The sequence below is a fragment of the Cygnus olor genome, chromosome 4 (assembly GCF_009769625.2).
Source record: "Cygnus olor isolate bCygOlo1 chromosome 4, bCygOlo1.pri.v2, whole genome shotgun sequence".
NCBI lineage: Eukaryota > Metazoa > Chordata > Aves > Anseriformes > Anatidae > Cygnus > Cygnus olor.
The window spans coordinates 37,437,283-37,459,110 of record NC_049172.1 but is presented as its reverse complement, the minus strand read 5'-3'; the positions used below and the strand labels follow the sequence as shown (position 1 = coordinate 37,459,110).

Below are 21,828 nucleotides of genomic sequence, written 5' to 3'. Positions count from 1 at the left end.
AACCAAACAAACCCAAACCAAACCAACCAAATCAAACCCAAACCCAAATCGAACCAAACCAAACCCAAACCCAAACCAAACCCAAACCCAAACCCAAACCCAACCCAAACCAGCCAAACCAAACCTGAATCAACCCAACCCAACCGAAACAAACCCAACCCAAACCCAACCCAACCCAACCCAAATCCAAACTAAACCCAAACCAAACCTAAACCAAACCAAACCCAAATCAAACTGAACCCAACCAAACTGAACCCAAACCAAAACCAAACCTAAACGAAACCCAAAACAAACCAAACCCAAACCCCAATCCAAACCAAACCGAACCAAACCCAAAACAAACCAACCCCACACAAACCAAACCCAAACCCAACCCAACCCAACCCAACCCATCTGGCCTCACACCCTCGGGGCACTCGGTGCTGTGCAATGCCACCAAGGCCCCCTCGGATTGCCTCTCCCAGCACACACTCCTCCAGGTCACCTCAAAGCAGGCCCTCCTGTGGGCCCACCACCAGCACTGCGACACCCCTGGCCCACAGCGACACCGCTTTTCTCTCCTGTCCTTGACATGGAGAGATTTAATTGCCAGAACATAAAGGCTCCCGGGTTTCGGGTTTGCAGGATGGGTGACACATCAGTAAGGTGTCGCAGTGTTCCCAAAACTCTGGGTCTGGCCTGGAGACAGCCCCACTGCGAGCAGTGGGCTGGAGCCCACAGCCGGGCCCTTCCCACCGTCATGGTCGGGTGTGATGGCCAGGGACAACACCATAGCAGGAAAGCAGGACAGTGGCAGCTTGGTGAGGGCGAATAATTAGGTACGTCTGCAGAAAGAGGGTTTGGAAATCCTGAAACGAGAGATTAATGAGGTTAGCATTTGACCTAATTGACACAAGAACTTATAAACTATTAATCTCAAGAGCTTTGGAGAGGATTTGAGAAGTGCAGGAAGCTCGAGGAGAAGCGAATGGCTTGCTTTTGTACCGCAGGTGGTTCACTTAAGTAAGGGACGGTCAGTTTTGGTGTTTAGGTGAGAGAATTAGCAGTTTAAAGCCTGATCTTAACCCACCAAAAAGGAAACTGAGGCAAGAGAACAAGGCATATTGTTGTTTCCTTACGTCTGCAGGTCTACTGTGCTCAGCCAAAGAATCGCTATTTTTGGAACCCCCATGCCACATAGCTGCTTCGTCCGTGAGTCTCCAAAGAGGCTACCTGCTGCTCAGCGCACACACACCTGGAGTTGTGATCGAGGGATGTGCTTCAGCTCTTAGCACAGACAGTGAGCAGAAAGGGGATGAGGCGGTGGGCCCGGAACACGTGGTGGCCTTGTCGCTGAGAGTAGCTGGTGTTCAGGAGTACAACAGAAGCCAGGGAAGAGGGCCCTGCTGCAACCTACCCGCGCAAGTAAGCATGGTAGTGTAGGTAGGGTGTGCAACCTACCCGCAGGAGCTCATCAGGACCTGGGACGGCAGCGTTCCTACTAAACACATACCCTCTTCCCCTACCTTCTCTCCAAAAATCACACGGTAAAAACGGTGAGGTGGACAAGTTCTCCAGATATAAGGAATATCCATCCAACTTCAGCGTGCCCTGCTCTGTGTACACGCCAGTCTCCCGTCTTTAATTACACAACCACATACTGCTTTTCCTGAGGGGCCGTGCCCTGCTGTATGATTACAGCGCTGCCTTTTCCCCTGCTCGTTTTCCATGCAGCTTCAGGCCTTGCTTATTCTATTGACTACCCAACAGCTTTGCTGCATGCAAAGGTACCAGTTGTCTTATGAGAGCTTCTGCTGTTCTCCCTCCCCGGTACCCAGCTTCCCCCTCACTAATAAACTTCTTTCTGCAGCAGAGCCGTGGCACTAGGCGTGTTATCATTTCTGCTGCAGGAGAACAAAGAGAACTGGGCTAAAACTATTAAAGTATCCACTAAATGTTAAGCACCGGACTGTTGTGAAGGGTTCTTAGCATGACACAGCATTTCACGTGTTCAAAGCTTTACTTCCAAAATGGAGTATTTGAGTTTGGAAGAGCAACAACATTCTCTTTTAATATAATGTCATCCGTCTGCCAATGAAACCGCCACCACCAAAGCGTCACAGTGACTCTTAGCTGTGCTCCTAAGCCACAGAATTAATGACTGTCACCCCTGGGGAGGAAACAGTGAGGTGAGGAGGAGTTTTGCAAGGGGGCCTCGAAGCTGCTTGTTGAGAGCAGCAAGAGGAATCCAGAGATTTGAGGAGAGCTTGGAAGGAAGCATTTTTTCTTGATTTAAAATCTCCACTCATCCTCTACACTGCCTTCCTCCACTTCCTTAGGGCTTCTCACTTCTCTCTTCTTCTGGCTCTTTTCTCTTCCCCCAGCACTGAGCCCCTCCAGCTGCCTCCCAGCCCACTGCTGCCCTGTTCCCTGCCAGGCTGCCCTTTTTGCCTCACGCAACCCAAGCAGGGCTCAGGTACAGCCTCTGTGACAAATGCTTTGTGTCATCTCTAAGTAGGACGAGCTTTATTAAGAGAAAAAGGGAATGACCACTTCCCAAAACCACTTGGAATGCTGAAACGAGAAATAACCCTCTCAACGCTCCAGGCTGTTGCATGTTCAGGCTACAATGCTACACGTTCACAAGATACTCTGTTTTTGAAGGGTGGTCCTTGGGGTTAAACCAAGGCACGGTGGTTTGCTCTGTGGTGACTCCTGCTCTGTGTGTTCCTTCAGGAATTTGTAAGACAGAAATGGCTCCTCTAGCACATGAAACATCCAGCCTCATCACGAAGTCACCGAGAACTTCTGGTAGATTTTTTTCAAGGGGAAAAAAATCAGTGAACCTAAGGAAAAAATCAAAGATCAGCTCTGCATCCTAGGAGTACTGAAATACACCTCAGCCATGGAAGAGACAACTTTGTGTCCAGGTTGCTTATCCTGAGTGAATGTTGAATTACTTCTCTGTGAGTGTGTTTCACTTAGAAGAAGAGACAAGGCATCATCCTGAACATCCAATTTTCAAGACGCTTCTTTACAGCCAGGTTAATGGAGATTGGGCTGTTTATTCATGGAACTGGAACAGACTCACTGGGGATAATTTACGACTAGTGCCTCCCCCATGCCTTACTAGCTACATTAGGTACCTTACCAGACTCCGTGAATGCCATTTTCAGGTGTGAATTGTATGAGCAGCCTGAGCTCATCAACTTGAAGAGTTTATGTGGGGTGATTCCCTGTCAGTAGGCTGTATTGCTTCCTATTGATGGAGACATCCGGCAAGGGGAGGATGCTAGGGGAGGAAATATGTATATACATTACCAAATTATTGCATGATAATATCATAGCATGCAAAAGCTACTGGAGTGTATAAATTAATATCCTGCAAGGTAGACACCCTGTGCCTCATACCGCTTATAGACCCAAATGCTGTTTTTCCTAGCTGCCCCAGTGTGGAAGTAGAGAAGGCTTACCTCTGCAACTGAACGCCCTGCAAAAGATTATTGTGTTTAAATAACACTCCTGAGCAGATGTCCTATGGTTTCTAGCGGTAAAAATTTGCATTCTTTTCTCCCCCCCCTTTTTTTTTTGTACACATCAAATACAAACTCCACCTGAGTTGGTTACTGAGGGTGTCAGAATTTTTCTCTTCTGTATTTCAGTTATCTTTATGTGGAGATAATGGAGGAAGAAGGCAGATAAATCTCACATTGCTACAGAAACTTGAGTTACTTTGAGATTCTTCTTTCCTTGAGTTTCTTTCCAACAAAAAGTGCCTTCACTGCTATCACTGATTTTTTTCCTTTTTTTTTTTTTGCCTGTACACTGCCTGTAACAAAAACTCTAAACCCAGTACTGGAACCACAGAGAAGTGGCCACATTAAGTAATGGAGCAAACAGTGAGGGAAGTTTCCAGTGCAAAGCTGAGATTGAACTTTCAGTCCAAAACTCATTATGGCACGTCAGTAGAGGAAGTCTTGTGTAACTGGCAAGGTTTCCTTGGTGTGTGCATTTCTCACTGTCCCCGTCTTTCCCTAACATCTGGAATTACCTCTTACGCCTAAGCTTGGAGAAATGTATCATATTTCCTAGCATTATGAATGTTCTCGTTACCTAGAAGCTATTCCGTTTTCTAAATCAAATTCCATCCTAATCTAGTAATGGGAGGAGGCTCTGCATCCACCAGAGCACAGTACACAAACCACAGCATGTTGTCAGCAATGACATTCAAGCTATACTCTGTTGTCTTGTTTTAGTCTGGCAAACTTGTAGTACCCTTTCAGAGGCAACAAGAATTTAGACTAGATGGGAGCAGAACAAGGATGGAGGTCGATGGAAGTGCAGGAGGAAGCTACATGCAGACTGGGGTGGTGAGTTGCCTCCCACAGACAGGGAAGGGATATATCTTTTTGTCTCTGCAGCACCACTTCATGAAATTCACCCATGGGCTCGTGTATCTGATTTACACTGCAGAAATTATCCCATGTCTGGACTGCTGAGAGATGTGAACTAACAGGCAATGGGGGAGCTCACGCACCTGAAATTTTGGCAACAAGCTCGCTTGAATCCAGTTTTCTCATCAGCCAAATAATTAGTGGCTGGCTCCACATAGTGGTTTGTCATGTAATTCCACTGAGTAGGGGCTTGGCATTTGGTATTTTCTCTCTCAGAACAGCACTGTGCTATTTTTCCAGGGAGGTGCCATTTGCAAGCCTGAACAGCCTAGCAGCCTTTGCAAGAGAACAGGGAAAGCCAGCTGAAGTCCTTCTGGCCACTGCCAGTCCCATTCATGGCTGGAGAGATGAGGGTTGGAAAGGTGTTTGTGCCCTAGTGCACATCAGTGAGTGCAACATTGGGTGTCTGCAGAGATAAGGAGAGCGTATCCGTTGGGGAGTTTGACTCGACATAACCTTAAGAGTACACTGGGATTTCTAAAAACAAAACAAACCAAACAAACAAACAAAAAAAGAGCTAAATGTATGGAAATATTATGCCAATCAAAATCAGCATCTGGCACTTAGGAAATAAACACGCACATCCCACACGCGTTGGCTTACAAATGCTATGGCAGTAAAGTTTTTGACACGCGGCTATGGAAAGCTCCACTCTGCCAGGTAGAACAGTTACCTCATTCCCCCTCTGGAGGCTTCTTCCTGGTAAGAGGAATCTCACAAAACTAAAATATAAAAGAACTTTTTTCTACTGAAACGGTCTTATTTTCCTCAACTCTCAGCTGATTAGCAGTAACCCAAGACATACAGATTATGACTCATGCTCCTTCGGCCCTACAAGTGTTTCTGGGTGTGTGTCAAAATCAATATGCATGCTGATGAGATGTAGCCATTTACCTGGCTTTTCAGGGTGCTACAACAGCAGAGAGACTTCTGTTAAACCTTGTTCGGAGGCTAACTTACCTATCTCCTCTTTCAATCCTTAAATATGAGCTTTATTTAAAGGACTAGGAGAAGAAGAAAAAGGCACGTGCCCATTTTAATTTCCAACTTCCAGGTTTGCAGGTGAGCCTTTTTTTGCACAACACCTGCCTGTTGCTAAGACGAAGTCTGAGTTCTGAGAGTGCTGCAGTGCAGCTCCACACACATTTTGCTAGAGCTCAGTACTGGAGCTTCAGAGGAATCCTCTGGCAAGGGAAGAAGGCCAAAGGCAGACTCAAACCTTGCTGTTTGCTTGTATCCACCAAACCTTTGCTAATATTTATTTACTTATCTGAAAGTGAATATTAATCTTCAGTGCTGAGTGAGGATTTTTTAAGCCATGACAAGCCTGCTAAAAGTATCTCATTTCAGAAGAAGTCGCGGCGAATGAGATGCATTACTGTAAAGACCTTGTCAGAGCGTGTGCCGGGCACAGCAGTGTCTTTTGGTACCCCTTTGTTAAGCTACGGCACTGCGCTGCTCAGAGGCTTTGATTTCAGTTACGTAAGCCTCTGTGTCAGGCTGAGAGGAAGCCAAGCTGATGCGTGCAAATAATGCTGGACTTGTGTACTGTAAAATGCATGACTAAACGCTAACCAGAAACTTTCTGACACTTGTTTACAACAGGATGGGTTCCTGCCTGCTTCCAATTTTGCAATCTGTTCTCTCTGCGGGACGCGCGGGGTTAACTTGTAGCTTTCCGTTGAGACATGATCCAAGAATTGGTACCAATCATCGCTTCTGGGAACCACATGTGCTTCTGGGATCTGGAAGCCGTTGACAATCGGGGCTTCTGTTGCTCTTTTGAAGGTGCCACCAGATGCGACTCCAAATGCTGAGCCCTCAGCTTCCACCAATCTCCCCTTCCACTGGATTTTCAGCTGTTTCATGTAAGCTCTGTCTCACAGTGCCATGAGTAGGCTCTTCTTTGGTCTGTCTTGGTGTGGACCGGTTGTAAAAATAAACCAGGCAGTACGCAGGTGTTTAACAGGGCACTGGGGGAAAGGAGAAAGAAAAAAAAAAACACAAAAAACAACCCTCCCCCTTCCTGAGGATGTATATATAATCTATAAAGGCAAACCCAGCAAGTCAGCTAACAATAAAAGTTATACATTCAATTACAACATCATTTAATTCTTTCCAGGTTCCACAGAATGCAGATGTGCCACCTTCATCTTTGTGTCTATAAACATCCCTCACTTTTCATTGATTTCCAACAACTTCCCAGGACCACTCTTCCCAGAGACTAGTCTGACTTGCTACCAAAAAATGAAGAAAGTTGAGGTTCCATACAATGCAATAGTCCTGATCATGTCCTTTCAGTTTGCTGAAACATGGGCTATGCAGACCTCAACAAATCAGCAATTATTTCCTCCAGAAATGAAAATTCTATATGATTTTATTTGACCTTCAGTTTACAAATCTATTCTAAAATGATCAAAAAAAAAATCTAACGTGTACATTAGTATATGATAGGTAGATTGGCAAAATGAGGCCACAAATCTGCACAGCCCTCAGAGCCTCGTGTGTGCAGATCCCACGTGGAAAAGCTGGGTTGGTTCTGGTCACCAGCAACCCAATCACATGGGGACACCCCTTTGTGGTAACTTAAGCTCTCCATACTTTGCTGAAAATGTGCCCTCAACAACAAGCAACCTGTTTGGCATCCCCGTGTTAGTGGGAACTGGTATTGCCTTCCTACTTGCTCGTGCTCAGTGCAAGGTTTAGAGCAACTGGGGCAGATTTTTTTCCTTGGCATTTTTTTCCTTCCATATACACAAGCATTCTTTTGAAAATTGTCAGGGCTGTTCTGACATTGTGCTAATCCCCAGTTAGTGTTAGATCAGCTGTGCCCCTGCAGCAGGAGGAATTAAAGTTACTGCTGCGGAACAGCTGTGCCACCATACTTGCTTCCAAACCATGCTGAGAGCACTCGCTACTTTTTTTCCTTAATAGTGATGCTTCCAAACGTCCGCTGACGATATAGTAGCGAATAATTTTTAATGCACCCACCTAGTGCTGAAGGGAAAGGGCTGCGTTCGGATCAGCTTGCCCAGGGAGGCATGCAAGTCTGGCTATAAAGCCGTCAAAATAAGGGCTCTGCTGAGAGGGCCCCATATCGGTTAGCAAGGCATCACCTGCACAGAGACAGTGCCCCAAATAACTCAAAATTTGGGTTAATCTCAATTAAAAATGTAGACGCTGAATCTCTTCTCCCTCTGAATGTCTTCTGAAATGCAAGGTTGGCAATATGCACTAGACCTAGGGGCAGAGGAAAAGGCTCTTTTGATGAAGGATCTATTCTTGGCTGTGTGACAGACCCCCAGGGAGCCTGCTACAGGTCATTTCAGGCAATGGCTTCCATAACAATTTTGCCCTGGCACAGGTCTTACTTACAGTCAGTGACTTCTGCTTGTGCAGGAGGAAAACCACTTCTAGGTACTTCTGAAAAACCTACATGTAACCCCTCCGGCAAGCTTGAAGAGCTTCTCACCAACTGTAAAGCTCCTCCCTGTATCCATCCCTCAGTGTATCCACAACACACACGGCATAGTGTGAAGATGTGGGATCCTGTCCACGTACTCTGTTTGAAGCTAAATTAATGTTTGTAAAAGCATTAAGGTTCTCAGTTATATCAATCTGAGGTGCTGCTAGTAGCTCGGAGCTTCTTGGGCTGAAGACCACCAAGTGAGTGCAGAAGATGGGGTGGGCAGATGCACATTCGTTCAGGGAGATGCACACCTCCAGCCGGCTCACTCTTGCTGCCTCTGTATTTTGGCCAGCCCGTTACCACGAGCTAAGGCAAGCGCTGCACCGATATCTGCCCTCCACCCAAGAACGCTTGGGACCAGCTTGGCAGTTTGGTGGCTGTGCTTCAGGGAGAAACTGGCAGCATAAACTCATCAATGAACTGAGTAATCCTCCACGCACTCAAGAAGGATTATGACCGATGGTAATTGCTTGTTTATGAACAGGCACCCACCTGTAAATCCAAAAAGATTTACTTCTGCTGCACCGTGGGTGAGGGTAATCTGCCCAGGTTTATATCATATTCCTTGCTTGCACCCAGCTCACTTTTAAGATGGATCTCCTTCCTCATAGAAGCTCATGAAATGCTGCCTAGTTTTTGTCTTTATTTCTAAAGCTCCAGTGGTTTTGTTAGACAGATGAAAGGCTACAGCAAAAGCTTATTTATTAATGTAAAATGAAAAGCAACAGGTTTGATAGGTTCCAGAGCAGGGAAAGGGCAAGGAGGCTGTTTTGGGAGTGGAGGTAAGAGTCCCAGGTACCATCAGAAAGGACACTGTGCAAACACGGGAGAATTACAAACCCCAGCTGTGCAGGAGGGATAAAATCGACGCACACCCAGCTTGCTCTGGCCATCTTTCCTCCAGAGCAGTGCCCCAATACATGTAAGAACAAATGCTCTTTGATGCACCCGTCCTGGGCGGGACCTTCTCCTAACACAAAGCAGGAAGGTTGGCACAACTTCTGAGGCTCCAGATCTCCCTCTTAGGGTGCCGAAAGCCGGCAGCTGCCACACATTCCTGTCCCCATTTGCCCTCTCTCCTGGCAGCTCCCACAGAGCAGAGGCTGGAGCACAACCTCCTGGCATGCTTCTGCAATCTGCCTGGCGTTCACAGCTGCTTTGCTGCAGGGGAAAGAAGGGCAGGGCTGAGAATCAGCCCCCGTGCCAGCCACCGAGTGCACAGAGCCCGCAGACACAGCGCGTGGATGTTCGGTGCCGTTGGAGCAGCTACCTGATGGCTGCGGATCTGCACGCCCAACGTAGCTTATCAAATTATACCTGGGCCTTGTCCCCCTCTGCAGTCAAGGCTCTGCTGGCGGTTCCAATTACAAACTCCCTTTGTCACAGGTTAATAAACTGAGCTGTAAGCACTCAGTCTATTGCAGCATGCTGTAGCCCGCAAATTCCTTGGAGGACTTTGTTCTTAAAGCACGTCGTCTCTGGGATTTTTTGGAAGGACAGATTGCAAATAGTAAGAGAAAACAATAATAATAAACAAAAAACAATACACCACAGAAGCTTCACTAGGCTCAGGAAACAGAAATCTGACTTTGGCTTATGGAAGGTTTTTTCAGGATTTTTTGCAGTTTTACTTTAATAAATGCTTTTCACACTTTACCAGCTGGTCACTGTGCATTTCAGTGCACTAAGGATCAGGACTAAAATATTTAAAGGATCACCTTTGGAGATCCTCTGTGTTATGGTGTCTCTTAAAACATGTTTATTTTTTGCACTCCTAGGAAGTGCTTGTAGCAATTACAGAGAGAGGCTTCTATGCAAACTAGTGAATCCACTGACTCTGTTTGTGCTAAATTGAATATTTGCCTACAATATGTAATAGGAATAAAATAACATTAGTGTTTCAACTGGATTCAATAATAGCATGGCATCTAATTAGTTCCCGTCACCAGAGGGCATTGGAGGACAAGCTGATTTTCAGAAAGCAGAGGCCCTAGCCCTTCAGTTAACACAGAGAACATAAACAAAGCCAGCGAACCCGAGACTTCCCTCTGTTGATACAAAACCAACAGCTCTGGCACACGCAGACAGGGAACTGAGTTTGCCCCATATGGAGCTGCAGGCTATGGGGCCATTGCCTTGCTTGTTCCCCTGCAGCTGTGCACGCATCTGGGGACAAGCTTCGGCACAAATTAGGGATGTGCTAATGACTAAACGGCGCTTCAGAGATGGCTGTGCACCAAGTCACAGCAGTGCTGGGACGACTCAAGGTACCAACCACTCACCAACAAAGAAATGCCAACACTTGGCAATCAGCATCCCAGGTCCCCAAGTGCAGTGCAACGGGTTATTTCAGAAGACAGAGTGAGGGAAAGCAAGGCAAAGTGCCTGGTGACCTTGCTCCTGGAGGGAGGCGAGCAAGGGCCTGTCTGGGGAAAATCTGAACTATTGGTCCACGGCCCTCCTGCCCAGGCCAGCTGTCTTTAGTGCTCCTGTTGTGTACATGGTGGCTCTGAGGCTCTTCTAGGCTCATACAGTTTCCTTCTGCTTCCTAATCTGATTCATGAAATTCATTTCTATGCTAAACACAGGCTCAGAGGTTTACAGCAGGAGAGGATTTTCTTAGACTGCCTCTCTTGACTGAAGAGCACCTCTTCAGATTAGCAAGGGAAAAAAAACCACCACCACCAAAACAAAACAAAAAACAACACAATCTGAGCCCGGCAACAGTGCGAAAAGCATTCATTTGGTGCCAAAATAGCAAATATGTTTCAGCTCTCAGAGGGAGATACCACCCATTAGAATCAAACAAGGCTTTCTGTGCATTATGAACACTTTGCTCCTATATGGGAGGGAGCAGACAAGTGGCTCTGGTCTGTTAGCACCGTAAAATAGCAACGCTCATTTATAAACTATGACGGTGGCAAATTTATTCCACATGCCAGATCCCCAAAGCTATGAAATCATTGACTTCAATTAGAAAGTGAATGCTGCCATGTAGCAGTTAAAGGCACTGAAGTCTAGGGCAGGGGTTCTTGTGCTTTTCAAGCAGGGTCAGCTCAACACCTGTATAATAATGTTCCAGGTGGTAGCAGGCAATGGTTTAATTCAGATCGTGTTCTACTACTTCATTTTTCCTTTAGATGTGTATGTTTTTTTTTTATTCCGCTTCTCCCTTCATGCTTGCTATATGCTAGGTAATTACAACAGTCAAGCACAAAAGCAATGAGGTGTATTTCATTTCCTCTTTCAGATGTAGGGCCCTGACAACTGTACTACATACACTGATCAATGTATGGACCCTGCCAGTACATCACACACTCAAAAGGTAGCATGTATGCATTGACAAAAATGTTAATTCATTGACTTCTCTTAAAAAGACAAGTGGTCTTAAAAAAAAAAAAAAAGTACTGGAAGTTGTCACATTGACATTGTTTTGGATGACAGGAACGGAAAGGACCTGCCTTGTAGTTCTTATAGAGAATGCTTCCAAGTTATCCCTGAAGTTTGAAATAAAGGGGATCTGACATGAGTTCATGACCTCTGTTAATATAGGGACGTGCCTGAAAAAAAAAGTACATCCCATTCTCTGTTCTGTATAACTTGCCTTATTCTTCTTTTAAAGAACATAAGAAGATTTTTTATTCTTCTTATAAACTTTGGTTTATAAGCTGGAAAGGCATAATTTCTCAAGATTACTATATCCCTAAATTTTTAGCTTATAAGCAATAGAGCAAACTCAAAACTGCAAAAAGCAGGGATTAAACAAAGCAACACATTTGTTGAGACCTGTTTTTTGCACTGATCTGAACACTTCCACTAGTGTGTTTTTAGCAGAAAAATTATTTCAAGAAACATCAAACTTTAATTTGAAACGTAATTTCTGCATTTTAAACCAATGTAAAATCAATTTATCCTCCAAGTAGAAGTAGTGCTTTAATTTCAAAATATAAAAATGTTTGGGATATTAATCTTTTTCCCCATTAAAAAGTTGGCCTCCTTCCGAACCCCTTTGGGGAAGAGCAAGGTTTAGAGTGAGTGACAGGTAAAAACAGAACCAACATCTGAAAATAATACTAGAGCTAGCAAATGCCAAAAATGAGATCCTGATTAAGAAGCAAAAGAACAATAATGCCCCCAGGAAATTAGTAAGGGATGAAGTTCCAAAGTGACCTAAAGTGCTTTTCTTTGCTTTCAAACTAGCATAACTCATGAACGATACTGGAACAATACAACTTACTGTATTGGAAGTAAATTCCAATATTCTACACCCATGGTCATGCTGTGATTATTTCAAGCTATATTTTATAAAAGAACACTGCTTACATAATCATGTCCACGTATGGTAATGTGTGCATAGCTTTAACCACCAGGGAAACTAAACACAATTTATATGATGATGCACGTCAAAGTTAAGATAGTGGAAATCCTACTTCCCAACCTGCAACTCCTGACTTTGGCACATAGAATAATAAATAAAATGGTAAGGGAAGACCTAGTTATTTTCTTCAGTCATTTTTCTTTTAAGACTAACTGAGCAAGGCTTCCTAAAGAAGTATCAGTTAGAGAAAATAGACCAAAACTTGCCTCTTGGTCCTCCTCTAGAGCATTGTTTTTCCACAGCTTCAGCAAATAACCTGCAGCCTCTCATCTCCTCTTTGCTCCCTTCTCATTTCGAGATGCAGGTGAGGGAAAAGAACAGCCTTGGGTGCTGCAATTGCAACGTTCTCCTTGCAAGTGGCAAGGAAACTCTCTGTGCGCTTGCCGTGTCTCCATGGGCATTTCAATAATTTGCAGAAGCCGTAAACCAGCCTTGTGAGACGGGTCACACTTGAGCTGTTCCTGGTCAGAAATAGCAGCTAATACATGAAGCACTTGTGTATAGCTCCCACTAGTCCCCATCAGAAATACCATTTTTTCTGACAAGTGGTGCAGACAGGATTGTAGCAGGAGAACATTGTCAGACAGGCTAAGTGCTAGGGGCTACACGTCTGTCTGGGTTTTGTGACAAATTTTGAGAGCAGGAACTGAATTTGGGATTAATAGAGACATTCAATTCTTTCTTGCTCCGTCCTTTGTGTAACATATATTGACAAATAATGTGTTGTCACTCTGAAGTCATCGTGGTACCAGTGTCATGGGCAAGGACCTCACTGCATAAGGTACCAGTGAGCAAAGGAGAGCAAGGACAGGAGCAATTTGCACATGCTATTGATTACACAAGGTATAAAACAAAGAAGAATCAGGCCTCTGAAATGCAAGGAAGTGAAGTGCATAATGCTGCTTAGGAATAGGCAGAAATGGAACATATTATATTTGATAGATACAACACATACTGTGTAGCTTCCCAGGAGTACCCCCTTCCTCCTCAGGAAAATAACTAATGGATTTTAGGAGTTGAGAGGGCATTTTCTATCAGAAGGGTGTGAGAGTGCTGTGGAATGGAAGAAAATATGATTGTCATGTGCAGCAGGGAGAATTGCTCCACACTCATGTCAGAGGCCCACGATCTCAATGGAAGATATTTATAACTCTGCCTCTGAAGAAGATGAAAGTAGTTCTGATGCTGAAAAAGGGAACAAAAAGTATTACCTAAAAATAAATGTCCCAAGTCAATGCTACCTATTTCTACATTCCCTGTTTTGGAGCTGGTTAAATGAACTATATCGAGAAACATTTGGGTTGTTCAACGAGTATTAAGGCCATTCTAGAACTGGAATGGCTTTTATTTTCAAAATCTGCTAATTTATCAGCAATTACCTGTACTCTACAATACCCTCTCACTGTGTTGAGAAGGGCAATTCAGTCAGCACAGGGATATTATCTGATCCAGACAACCATCATGGTAAGGTGACCAATAAAAGTACACATTAATTGCACTCCCACTTTACATGGTTTAACTCCTGCTAGCCTCTGCATGAGCTTTACCAGGTCATGCTTTGAGCAGACACTCCTTCCCCTCTTTACTGCCAGTGCTGTTCCTCCTGCCTTCTCATCTGGTTCACAGGGTAACACTGGTTGTATCAACAAAACTTCCAGGTGGTGCACAGAGGTACTGGGGAGGAACAGGCCACCAGAAGCAAAGAGCTGGTTTGTCACACCCGGCTCTGAGAGTCTAGCCGTCCAGTACTGCCTTAAGTAGCTGCACTTCAGCAGGAATATGGGTGTATAATGCTGTGGTTCCCGGTCTTCAAATTGGTGAAGCCTGGCCTAGAGAAACAGTAGGCAATGTGCTTGAGCTCTTCAGGCTTCCTTCCTCCATTGGAACAACTGATGATAGTTGATGGCAAAATTGAACTTAAGCAAATTGATTAGCACTAAAGGGCTGGTCCTCTGCCTGGTGATCCTGAATCACTTCTAAGTGGTCTCTGGAAGGTGACTTAACAACCCCAAGACCATTCTACATTCGTTTCCACCAGAAAACTCTTAGGGGGTTACAAGATTAAGACAACCAAAAGCTACACACCACTGGACTGTGCTCGTTCATGAATTTCAAAGCACTCTGCACATCTTTGCAGAATTTCACAGGACTCCTCTTTCATAAGCTATTGTACCTACCTGAAGTGCAGAGCCACTGCTGACTAGGTGACTTGGTCAGTGCAGCCGTGAAACTCTCTCAGATCTCTCAGTTCGGCCATGGAGCAGTCTGTGTTTCAACAGAAGTGTGAATTAAAAACCAACCAACCAACCACCCTCCACAAAATATACCTTTGCTCCTCTTTGCTGCAGTTTCCATAAAGAAAGGGCTGGCAGTGGATTGCTACCACATATCACTTCTGTCCTGGTTTGATTTCAGAGAACTTCCTCCTAAATCACCAGTCTGTCTAGGCTAAGTGATGTGGATTTATGGCCTGTTTTCCTTCTCTGAGGAACAGCTAGGCCATATCATTCTCCTCCTTCTCAGCTGGTGCAATACCACAAAAGTTGGAGCTGCTGCCTCCTCACAGGTGTACCTCTCTGTTGTGGTGTCTTAGTGCTAGGCCTTCATTTCTATAAAGGTCTTCATTTAAGGCCTTTCAAAGGCCTTCATTCTATAAAGCCCTTTCAAAAAGACTGACCTTAACAACCCCAACTGTGGGAAAACTGGATTCAAAAGTGGATTCAGACTCTTCCATCTTTTTTTCTTTTTTTCCGGCTTTTAGACTGGGACTTTCATTCCTCTGCTCAGAAACTGTATCTGCATTCAATTCCAACAGATTAAAATATACAAATGATAACCAAACGTACAACCTAAAATGGATAGTGACGAGCAGAGCAACTCTGTATATACCTACCAACTGTAAAGCCAGCTCAATCATAAAAAGAGCTGCATGAGTTAAAAAAAATTACAGCCCCATCTTTTTTTTTTTTCTTCTTCTTTTTTTTTTTTTTAAACTCTGCTTTACAACAGAGATGGCTTTTATGTTCCCCCACAGCCTGTGAACCAGTGGGGTGGATGTTTGGTTTATGTGCTAGGTTAGCTCCTGTGTTGCTTGTTGTGCTGAGTGCTACGTGACAGTCACCTGCTGAACAAAAGCACCTATCTCTCTTGCCAGGCAGCTACATGCATCCAAAACAGGTAATTTCTTAAAGTAAAGGAGAGGCTTCTACGCAGGAAATTAAACCAGCTCCTCCAGCTCAGCTAGCTGCGGGCCCACACCAGTAGTTCTGGCATATCCCAGCAGAGGGCAATGGCAGATATACATATGCATATGTCACAGCAGAGCGCTACTCCAATATAGAACAAACTTCTCCCCTGCCTGTCAGATCTTTTCACGAGCTAGAAAGTCACTCAGTGCTAGCAAATGGAATAAAACCTATCTAGAGTTGAATCAAAGCTCAGCAGACGATCCAGCAGCACATAACTAGCCAGCAGCATGAACAAAGCCTTCCAGATCTGTCCTGAGCAACAAATATTTATCAAGAAAGGAGAAGCCAAGGGAGTACCTCAGCAGGATTTTCTGTGTAAGATCAGAGGAAAAAAAAAAAAAAGGAAGTCTGTCTTTCTTGCTGCAGTCTTTTAGAGAAAAACAGAAGACAAGTGAAGCTATAGTTCCTCTTCAGCACATCCACAAATGCAAACCAGAAAGACTAAACTGGACTTAGTGTGGAGGAGGAAAGGGCAGACAGATAAAGTAGAGAACTAAGACATCAGGAAAAGCCCTGGCTGCTTTATCTCTGTTCATGGAAATGTTTTCATTTGGAAATCTTAATGTTAGCATCAATGTCCTTTTGAGATGGACAGAAAGCGATTCAGAGCAGAATTTGTTAAATATACGAGCACATAAAAGCATTGTCCACAATTTGAAGCAGTTAAGCCTGACTGTCTTACATCAGATTTTTATACTTTTGAGTAGAAAGCCTTGGGTGTTTCAATTTGGGGCTGAAAAATAGAAACGTCCAGAACTAGCAACTACTTCAAAAAAAAAAAAAAAAAGGAAAAGAAAAAAGCAAAGACTGCATGCCATGTACACAAAAATGCAGTGACCATTCATTAATTATGCAGGCATGCCACAAAAGTATGTAAGAATATCTGTCTTAAACAAGGAAGGATGTGAAGAAATATTCCCAAATCCTTTCACGGCAATAACCATAAATAATAAGCAAGCACCGACGGGAGCAACCGCGGCTGTAATATTGCTCTCAGGCGTTGTGCTTACCTCAGCAGGCACTGGAGGGGAGATGGCTGTCAGAGGAGGAAGGTGTTGCTAAGCAACGCGACACGGGATGGCGGCCCACTCCCCTGTCAGGCCCCAGGCGATGATGGCCGGGCTCTGGGTTTTGAAGCACAACCTCTCTGAGGGCCAAAAGAAAGCTGCGAGGGTCCACAGATGTCAAGGGGGAGAAGGGGAAGTGGTGGTGGGCATGGGGTGTGAGCAAGCGGGAGAGGGAAGATGAGGGCAGAGCCTCTGGTCGGTGAGGAGAGGCCGCAAGGATCACGGGAAGAAATGGCGAGGGTGACAGGGAGAAAGGCAGAAAGGAGCTGAAGGCGTGCACACAAATGAAGCAGGAACTGAGCAGAGAGTCGTGGGACGCATCAGGAATATCACTGGTCCTAGAGAATTTGAATCAAAGCCTGCCTTAGATGTGAGAGGGCTGGACCTGACTTGAGTCTGCACAGGTCAGAGAGAGAACTGAAGGAAAGAAGATAAGAAAGAAGATATTCTCTAGGGGATGTTCTTTTCAAGACCTGCCCATGCAAATACGGCACCAACGACATCAGCTTCCTATGTTATCTTTCTCAACGGAGCTGTGTCATGGTCCCTAGGTGCTCTCCAACCTGCCACCTGGGGTACAGCAAGCGTGAGGATGGTGCAGGGCCTGGGATTTACAGCTCAAGGGCGGCAGTTGGGTACCTGGCTCCAGGTCTTGTCCCTGCCATTAGCCTTCTCTGTTAGCATGGCCAAATCGCACAAGACTTCCAAATAAGTCTCAGGGAACAGGGCATCCCACCTGACAGAAGTTTAGGAGCAGCTGAATGCTTAACTAGAGCAGGCACTTTGGAAAAGTGTCAGTTTTTCAGTTATGCCAACGACTGGCTCTGCTACATTCCCCTGGTAGCTGGGGTGAAGCAAGCATCACGCTGCCACTGGGTGCCAACGTTACCAACAGAGCCTCTTAAAGGATGAAGATGCAGGCAATAACAGTGGCACACCGTTGTGAACACCTGTAACACAAGCTGCGTGGAAGAGCTGGCCAGGAGGGAGGGTCTGATTCACCACCTACCTGAGCAAATGCTAAGATCTGCCTTATCTCCTAGAGGCATCGGAGAAGGCTAAACATAAGCATACATAACAAGAGCACAATTTATGTCCCGCCTCCTAAGCACAGCTGATTTCTGCAAAGATGAAATTAAACTTCCTTATGCGAGTATGGATGAAAAGAATCTTTAGAGCTGAAGTCATCTACTAATTAAAAAAGATCTTTCTCCAGGGTTAGCAAGTTAAAAAATAGCAAGTGCTATGTTGTCTCAAATCTACTAGGAGTTGTGAGGGAGACAAAAGATGTACAACCAACATGTCCTCAAATCTCTTGCTGAATCTCCTTTAATCCCCTGCATTCCACATATCAGAGCAATCACGCTGGCATGGGGATCCGCTTCCAATTGGTCAATAGCAACAGGAAAGACTTTAAACCTCCTTTTGATCCAGACATAAGTCATACAGGATCTGCATCTCACAGACCAGCCCTCAATTCTCCCAAGACTACCTGCTGGAAACCAGAGATACCATGCACAGAGCCAGCGGGGCTGTGTGCTACAGGAAGTATTCTCACACCTGGAAACACCACTGACTCTCAGCTCCCATAACTTATTAATGAGTTCTTATTATTCATTGTTGAAATGCTGCCAATTTGTATTATACAGGCAGTCAGGCAAGATGATCATATTGGGCCACAGCAGCTTTAGCCTGTGAGTGAATCACTGAGCATACGCCACCCTGATTTCCACAGGGTGAAGCATCTAGGAGAGTTCCTTCTAATCTTCAGGCATAATTGTACGCGCTGACAAAAGAAATGTGACTTTGTATAACTCTCCCCTCAAACATTATGTGAACGCAAGGTCCATAACACCCCGTCTCCAGGCTGGTAGCTTTTGTGGCACACATTAAGTCTCTCACAAGGCAAGTCAAAGAGAAGAATGGGAAATAGCTTTGTATAGTGCATTTGCTCCTCTTCTGCTGAATGGGAGAGGCAGGCTGTACCTCTTCTCTGGAGATTTACAGTTTTTTCCAGAAACATTTAATTTAGGAGGATGTCTGAGACATGGGAGGTGAGGGATATTTAGCCCCTACCCAGCTGTACGCCCCAGGTACTCACTGATCAGCACATACATGCAGCCTTTACACTGCAGTGCAGATGTGCTCATTCTCCGTTTTCCTGAAAGGGTTCTGACAGTCTCTCTCAAGCCACTGCAATTGAGCTCCCCTGAGCTGAGACCAGGTAAAGACATTTTAAGGAGAAAAAAAAAAAAAGTGTGTGTATGTGGGATTGTGAAAAAGCACCGCTTTAACAAAAAGCAACCCCACATTGTAATTAGATGAAGGTACTTCTCATGATGATCCAGACTCTGCTTTTTGCTGCTACTTTGAAAGCCTGGTATGATTACAATTGGATATATTGCAAGATTGGCACAGTTTGTGTTTCATAAATATATGTAAAATACGTACTCTGCTCTATCCCAATCCAGAATTGCATCCCAGATATGTTCTTGCAACATCCAAAGTAAAAAAAAAAAAAAAAAAAAAAAAAAAGTAATGATACCCAAAGGCTTCAAAGAAATGTGAGAGGCCTGTGGGCATGCAAGAATTTATGTGCATATAGCAACACACATTAACAGTGATGGGTGTTAAAGCACATCCATCTTTTGTACACCCAGACAAAAACACCACGAACCAACTCTTCCCTGACTTGTATACAATATTGATGCAGGTGACATAAGGCTGCAAAAGGTGCATAATGGGGAAGACTCCAAACCTTTGGCTACTACTTTATTTAATCCTTTTAAATCTGCTCTGCCACCACCACCAAAAATAGTCTGAGCTCATTGCACTGACATTCAGAGGATGGGATGGAAACAGGATCTGTCTTATTGTTTGGTAAAATGTCTGCAAAGCAGAGGACTCTGAATAATCAGACCTTAAAACAGACTGTTCATCCCTTCTCTGAGGGCCAATGCGAAGTATAAATATGACAGTGTCAGACAAGGGTGACAAACTAGTATTTAGGAGGTAGCAGGAGGGATATTTGAAGGAATAAAAGTATTTTCTTCCTCTTTCACCTGTTTCATAGTTCTGATAATTTTAAAGCCTGGGTACGGCCCAATGCCACACAGGCCCACATTCTTTGTTATATATTGTTTTAAGATAGAGTAAATTAATAAACCACAGAGCTCACTACTGTTACTGCTGTAGCTAAACTGCTTTTGACACGAGCTAGCCTCATACATTGTAATAGTGTTGATTTACCCTATAAATGTTTCCAGTGAAATATATGAGAGTTCAGATGTTTTCCCTTCCAGCCAGAAGCCTCTATTCTTCAGAGCCTGTCTCCTAGAGGTGTTTAAAAATAAAAGATGCTGCACTGCCAGTTGGGACTGGCCTTTAAGAAGTTACACCCCCAGCATAGACTGAATCCTGCCCTTTGCAAAGCTCTTTTCAGCTCTTCCAGAGACAAAAACTGAGCAGCTTTGACAGTGTAACTCCATTAAAAGAGCTTATTTGATCAGCCTGGTTTCATGCTTAAAATGCTTTTGGTCTCACTACCCCAACCATCTGCTCTCTTGTGACAGCAGCTCTGCCACCCTGCTGGGATCTGCCTTCACTGCTGGGTCAACAGCAGCTTCTCTACAGACAGAAGAGCCAGCCTTCTTGCAGAGGTCTGCCAGGGAAGCACAGGTCAGCAAGAGACATGAATTTCCCATAAATGCTGGGGCTACGCAGACTCCCAGCTCTGACACAGCTGCTCTGTGAAATTTGCCAGTCCCTTCCCTACCCAATGGCCCAGTTTCCACTGCTGTAAACTACGCTGGGAGAGACCGTTTGTCCCTGTGGAGTACACGGGAAGTATGACGCAGGACTAAAACACCACCAAAGCGTGGTAAGATCCCACCAGTATTTCTGATTTCACATTGCATTTCACTGTTGAGAGCCTCTCTTCTTGCTGTTTGGCTTTAGACAGCTGGAGAAAACACATGCATTCAGAACTGCAGAGATAAGCAACGCACATATAAAGCACATGCAAGCGGCGGAAATACAAAATCAAATGACATTCCTTAAGAGCAAGCTGAGGAATCAGCCTCAGACAAGCTGCCAAAATGTCCTGACATAACTGGAGAAACCTCTTAGTTGATCCTGGCATTTATTTATACATTGGGGCTTACACACGTCATAAAAGCTCTGGGCATCCGAGATACTACTGTATTTGCACAATCAGAAGTAAACTCAGCCTAAAAGCCTTATTTTGTGTGTGATCCGATTTTCTGTTACTGAGTTTCACAGGGAGGAAGCATAACTCTATATCAAATTGTCTGTGGACCACATTTGACCAATGGCAATATAAATCTATAGGCAACTACAAACTCCCTGCTACCAGCAGAAATTGAACATGTTCTTAAGCATACCCTAGCTCAGCCATAATGGCCATGCATTTTATAACAATTCTGTGGGTTTAATCCCTATCCTAGATTATATTCCTGCCTACCTTTAAATCAAACTTTGGTGGACTTCACATGCCCATTGCCATTTTGAAATTCACGTACTTTGAATGATGTCGGAAAGAAGACGTGACTTCAGTGTCAGCTGGCCTTAAAATGCTTAGCTCTTACGGGTTTAACTTTTCAAACTGACCTTTCAAACTTTCCAATTGCCAGCCCTGTGTTACAGCTTTCCATCACTCCCCTATATTGGCAGGGTGACGATGCTTTGAACACTCCTGAGCCAGCCTCTAAAAGCCGAGAAACTGTCTTGTCAGAAGGCCAACCCCTTACTACAAGAACAGTAATTAAAGTGCATAAATCAGCACTTAAAGAGTTACAAAGCACAAACATTCAACTGCTGTTATTAAAGTACATCTACTGTTCCAATCTTTAGAAAGAACAATATACTGAATTAACACCCAACAAATTTTACCGTGACAATTTTTACAATGAAACAACTGATTTAAAGTTCTTTTTACTTTTGCCTTCAAAATTAACATATTTGACTAACGTCAAGGAAATACCCCACTGTAATGTCAGTTGGAGACAATGCAGACAGGTAATCCTGGAATCACACACACACAAAAAAAAAAACAAACCACCAAAACAAACACATTACACTGGTTTTGTTCTGGTGGACTCATGGGATCACAAAGGCTAACAACATTAAGTTTCCTGTTAGTTAAAGCTAGCTGATTAAAAAAAAAAAAAATCCTTGAGAGAATCTCTCCTAATTTTAGTCCTAGGCATAAACT

At 44.4% G+C, this 21,828-nt stretch overlaps 1 long non-coding RNA gene across 3 annotated transcripts; it reads right to left on the bottom strand.

Moving 5' to 3' along the window:
* Window positions 1-374: 374 nt before the first annotated feature.
* LOC121069705 lies at window positions 375-21,471 on the bottom strand. Of its 3 annotated transcripts, XR_005819565.1 has the most exons (5): window positions 16,539-21,471; window positions 14,458-14,545; window positions 3,131-3,271; window positions 1,119-2,825; window positions 375-824 (listed from the first exon to the last, which is right to left on the bottom strand). It is a non-coding gene; the product is annotated as an uncharacterized LOC121069705 (long non-coding RNA). The 3 variants fall into 3 exon arrangements; XR_005819567.1 differs by lacking the exon at window positions 1,119-2,825 and having other exon boundaries at window positions 16,539-20,854; XR_005819566.1 differs by lacking the exon at window positions 375-824 and having other exon boundaries at window positions 989-2,825; window positions 16,539-20,853.
* Window positions 21,472-21,828: the final 357 nt, after the last annotated feature.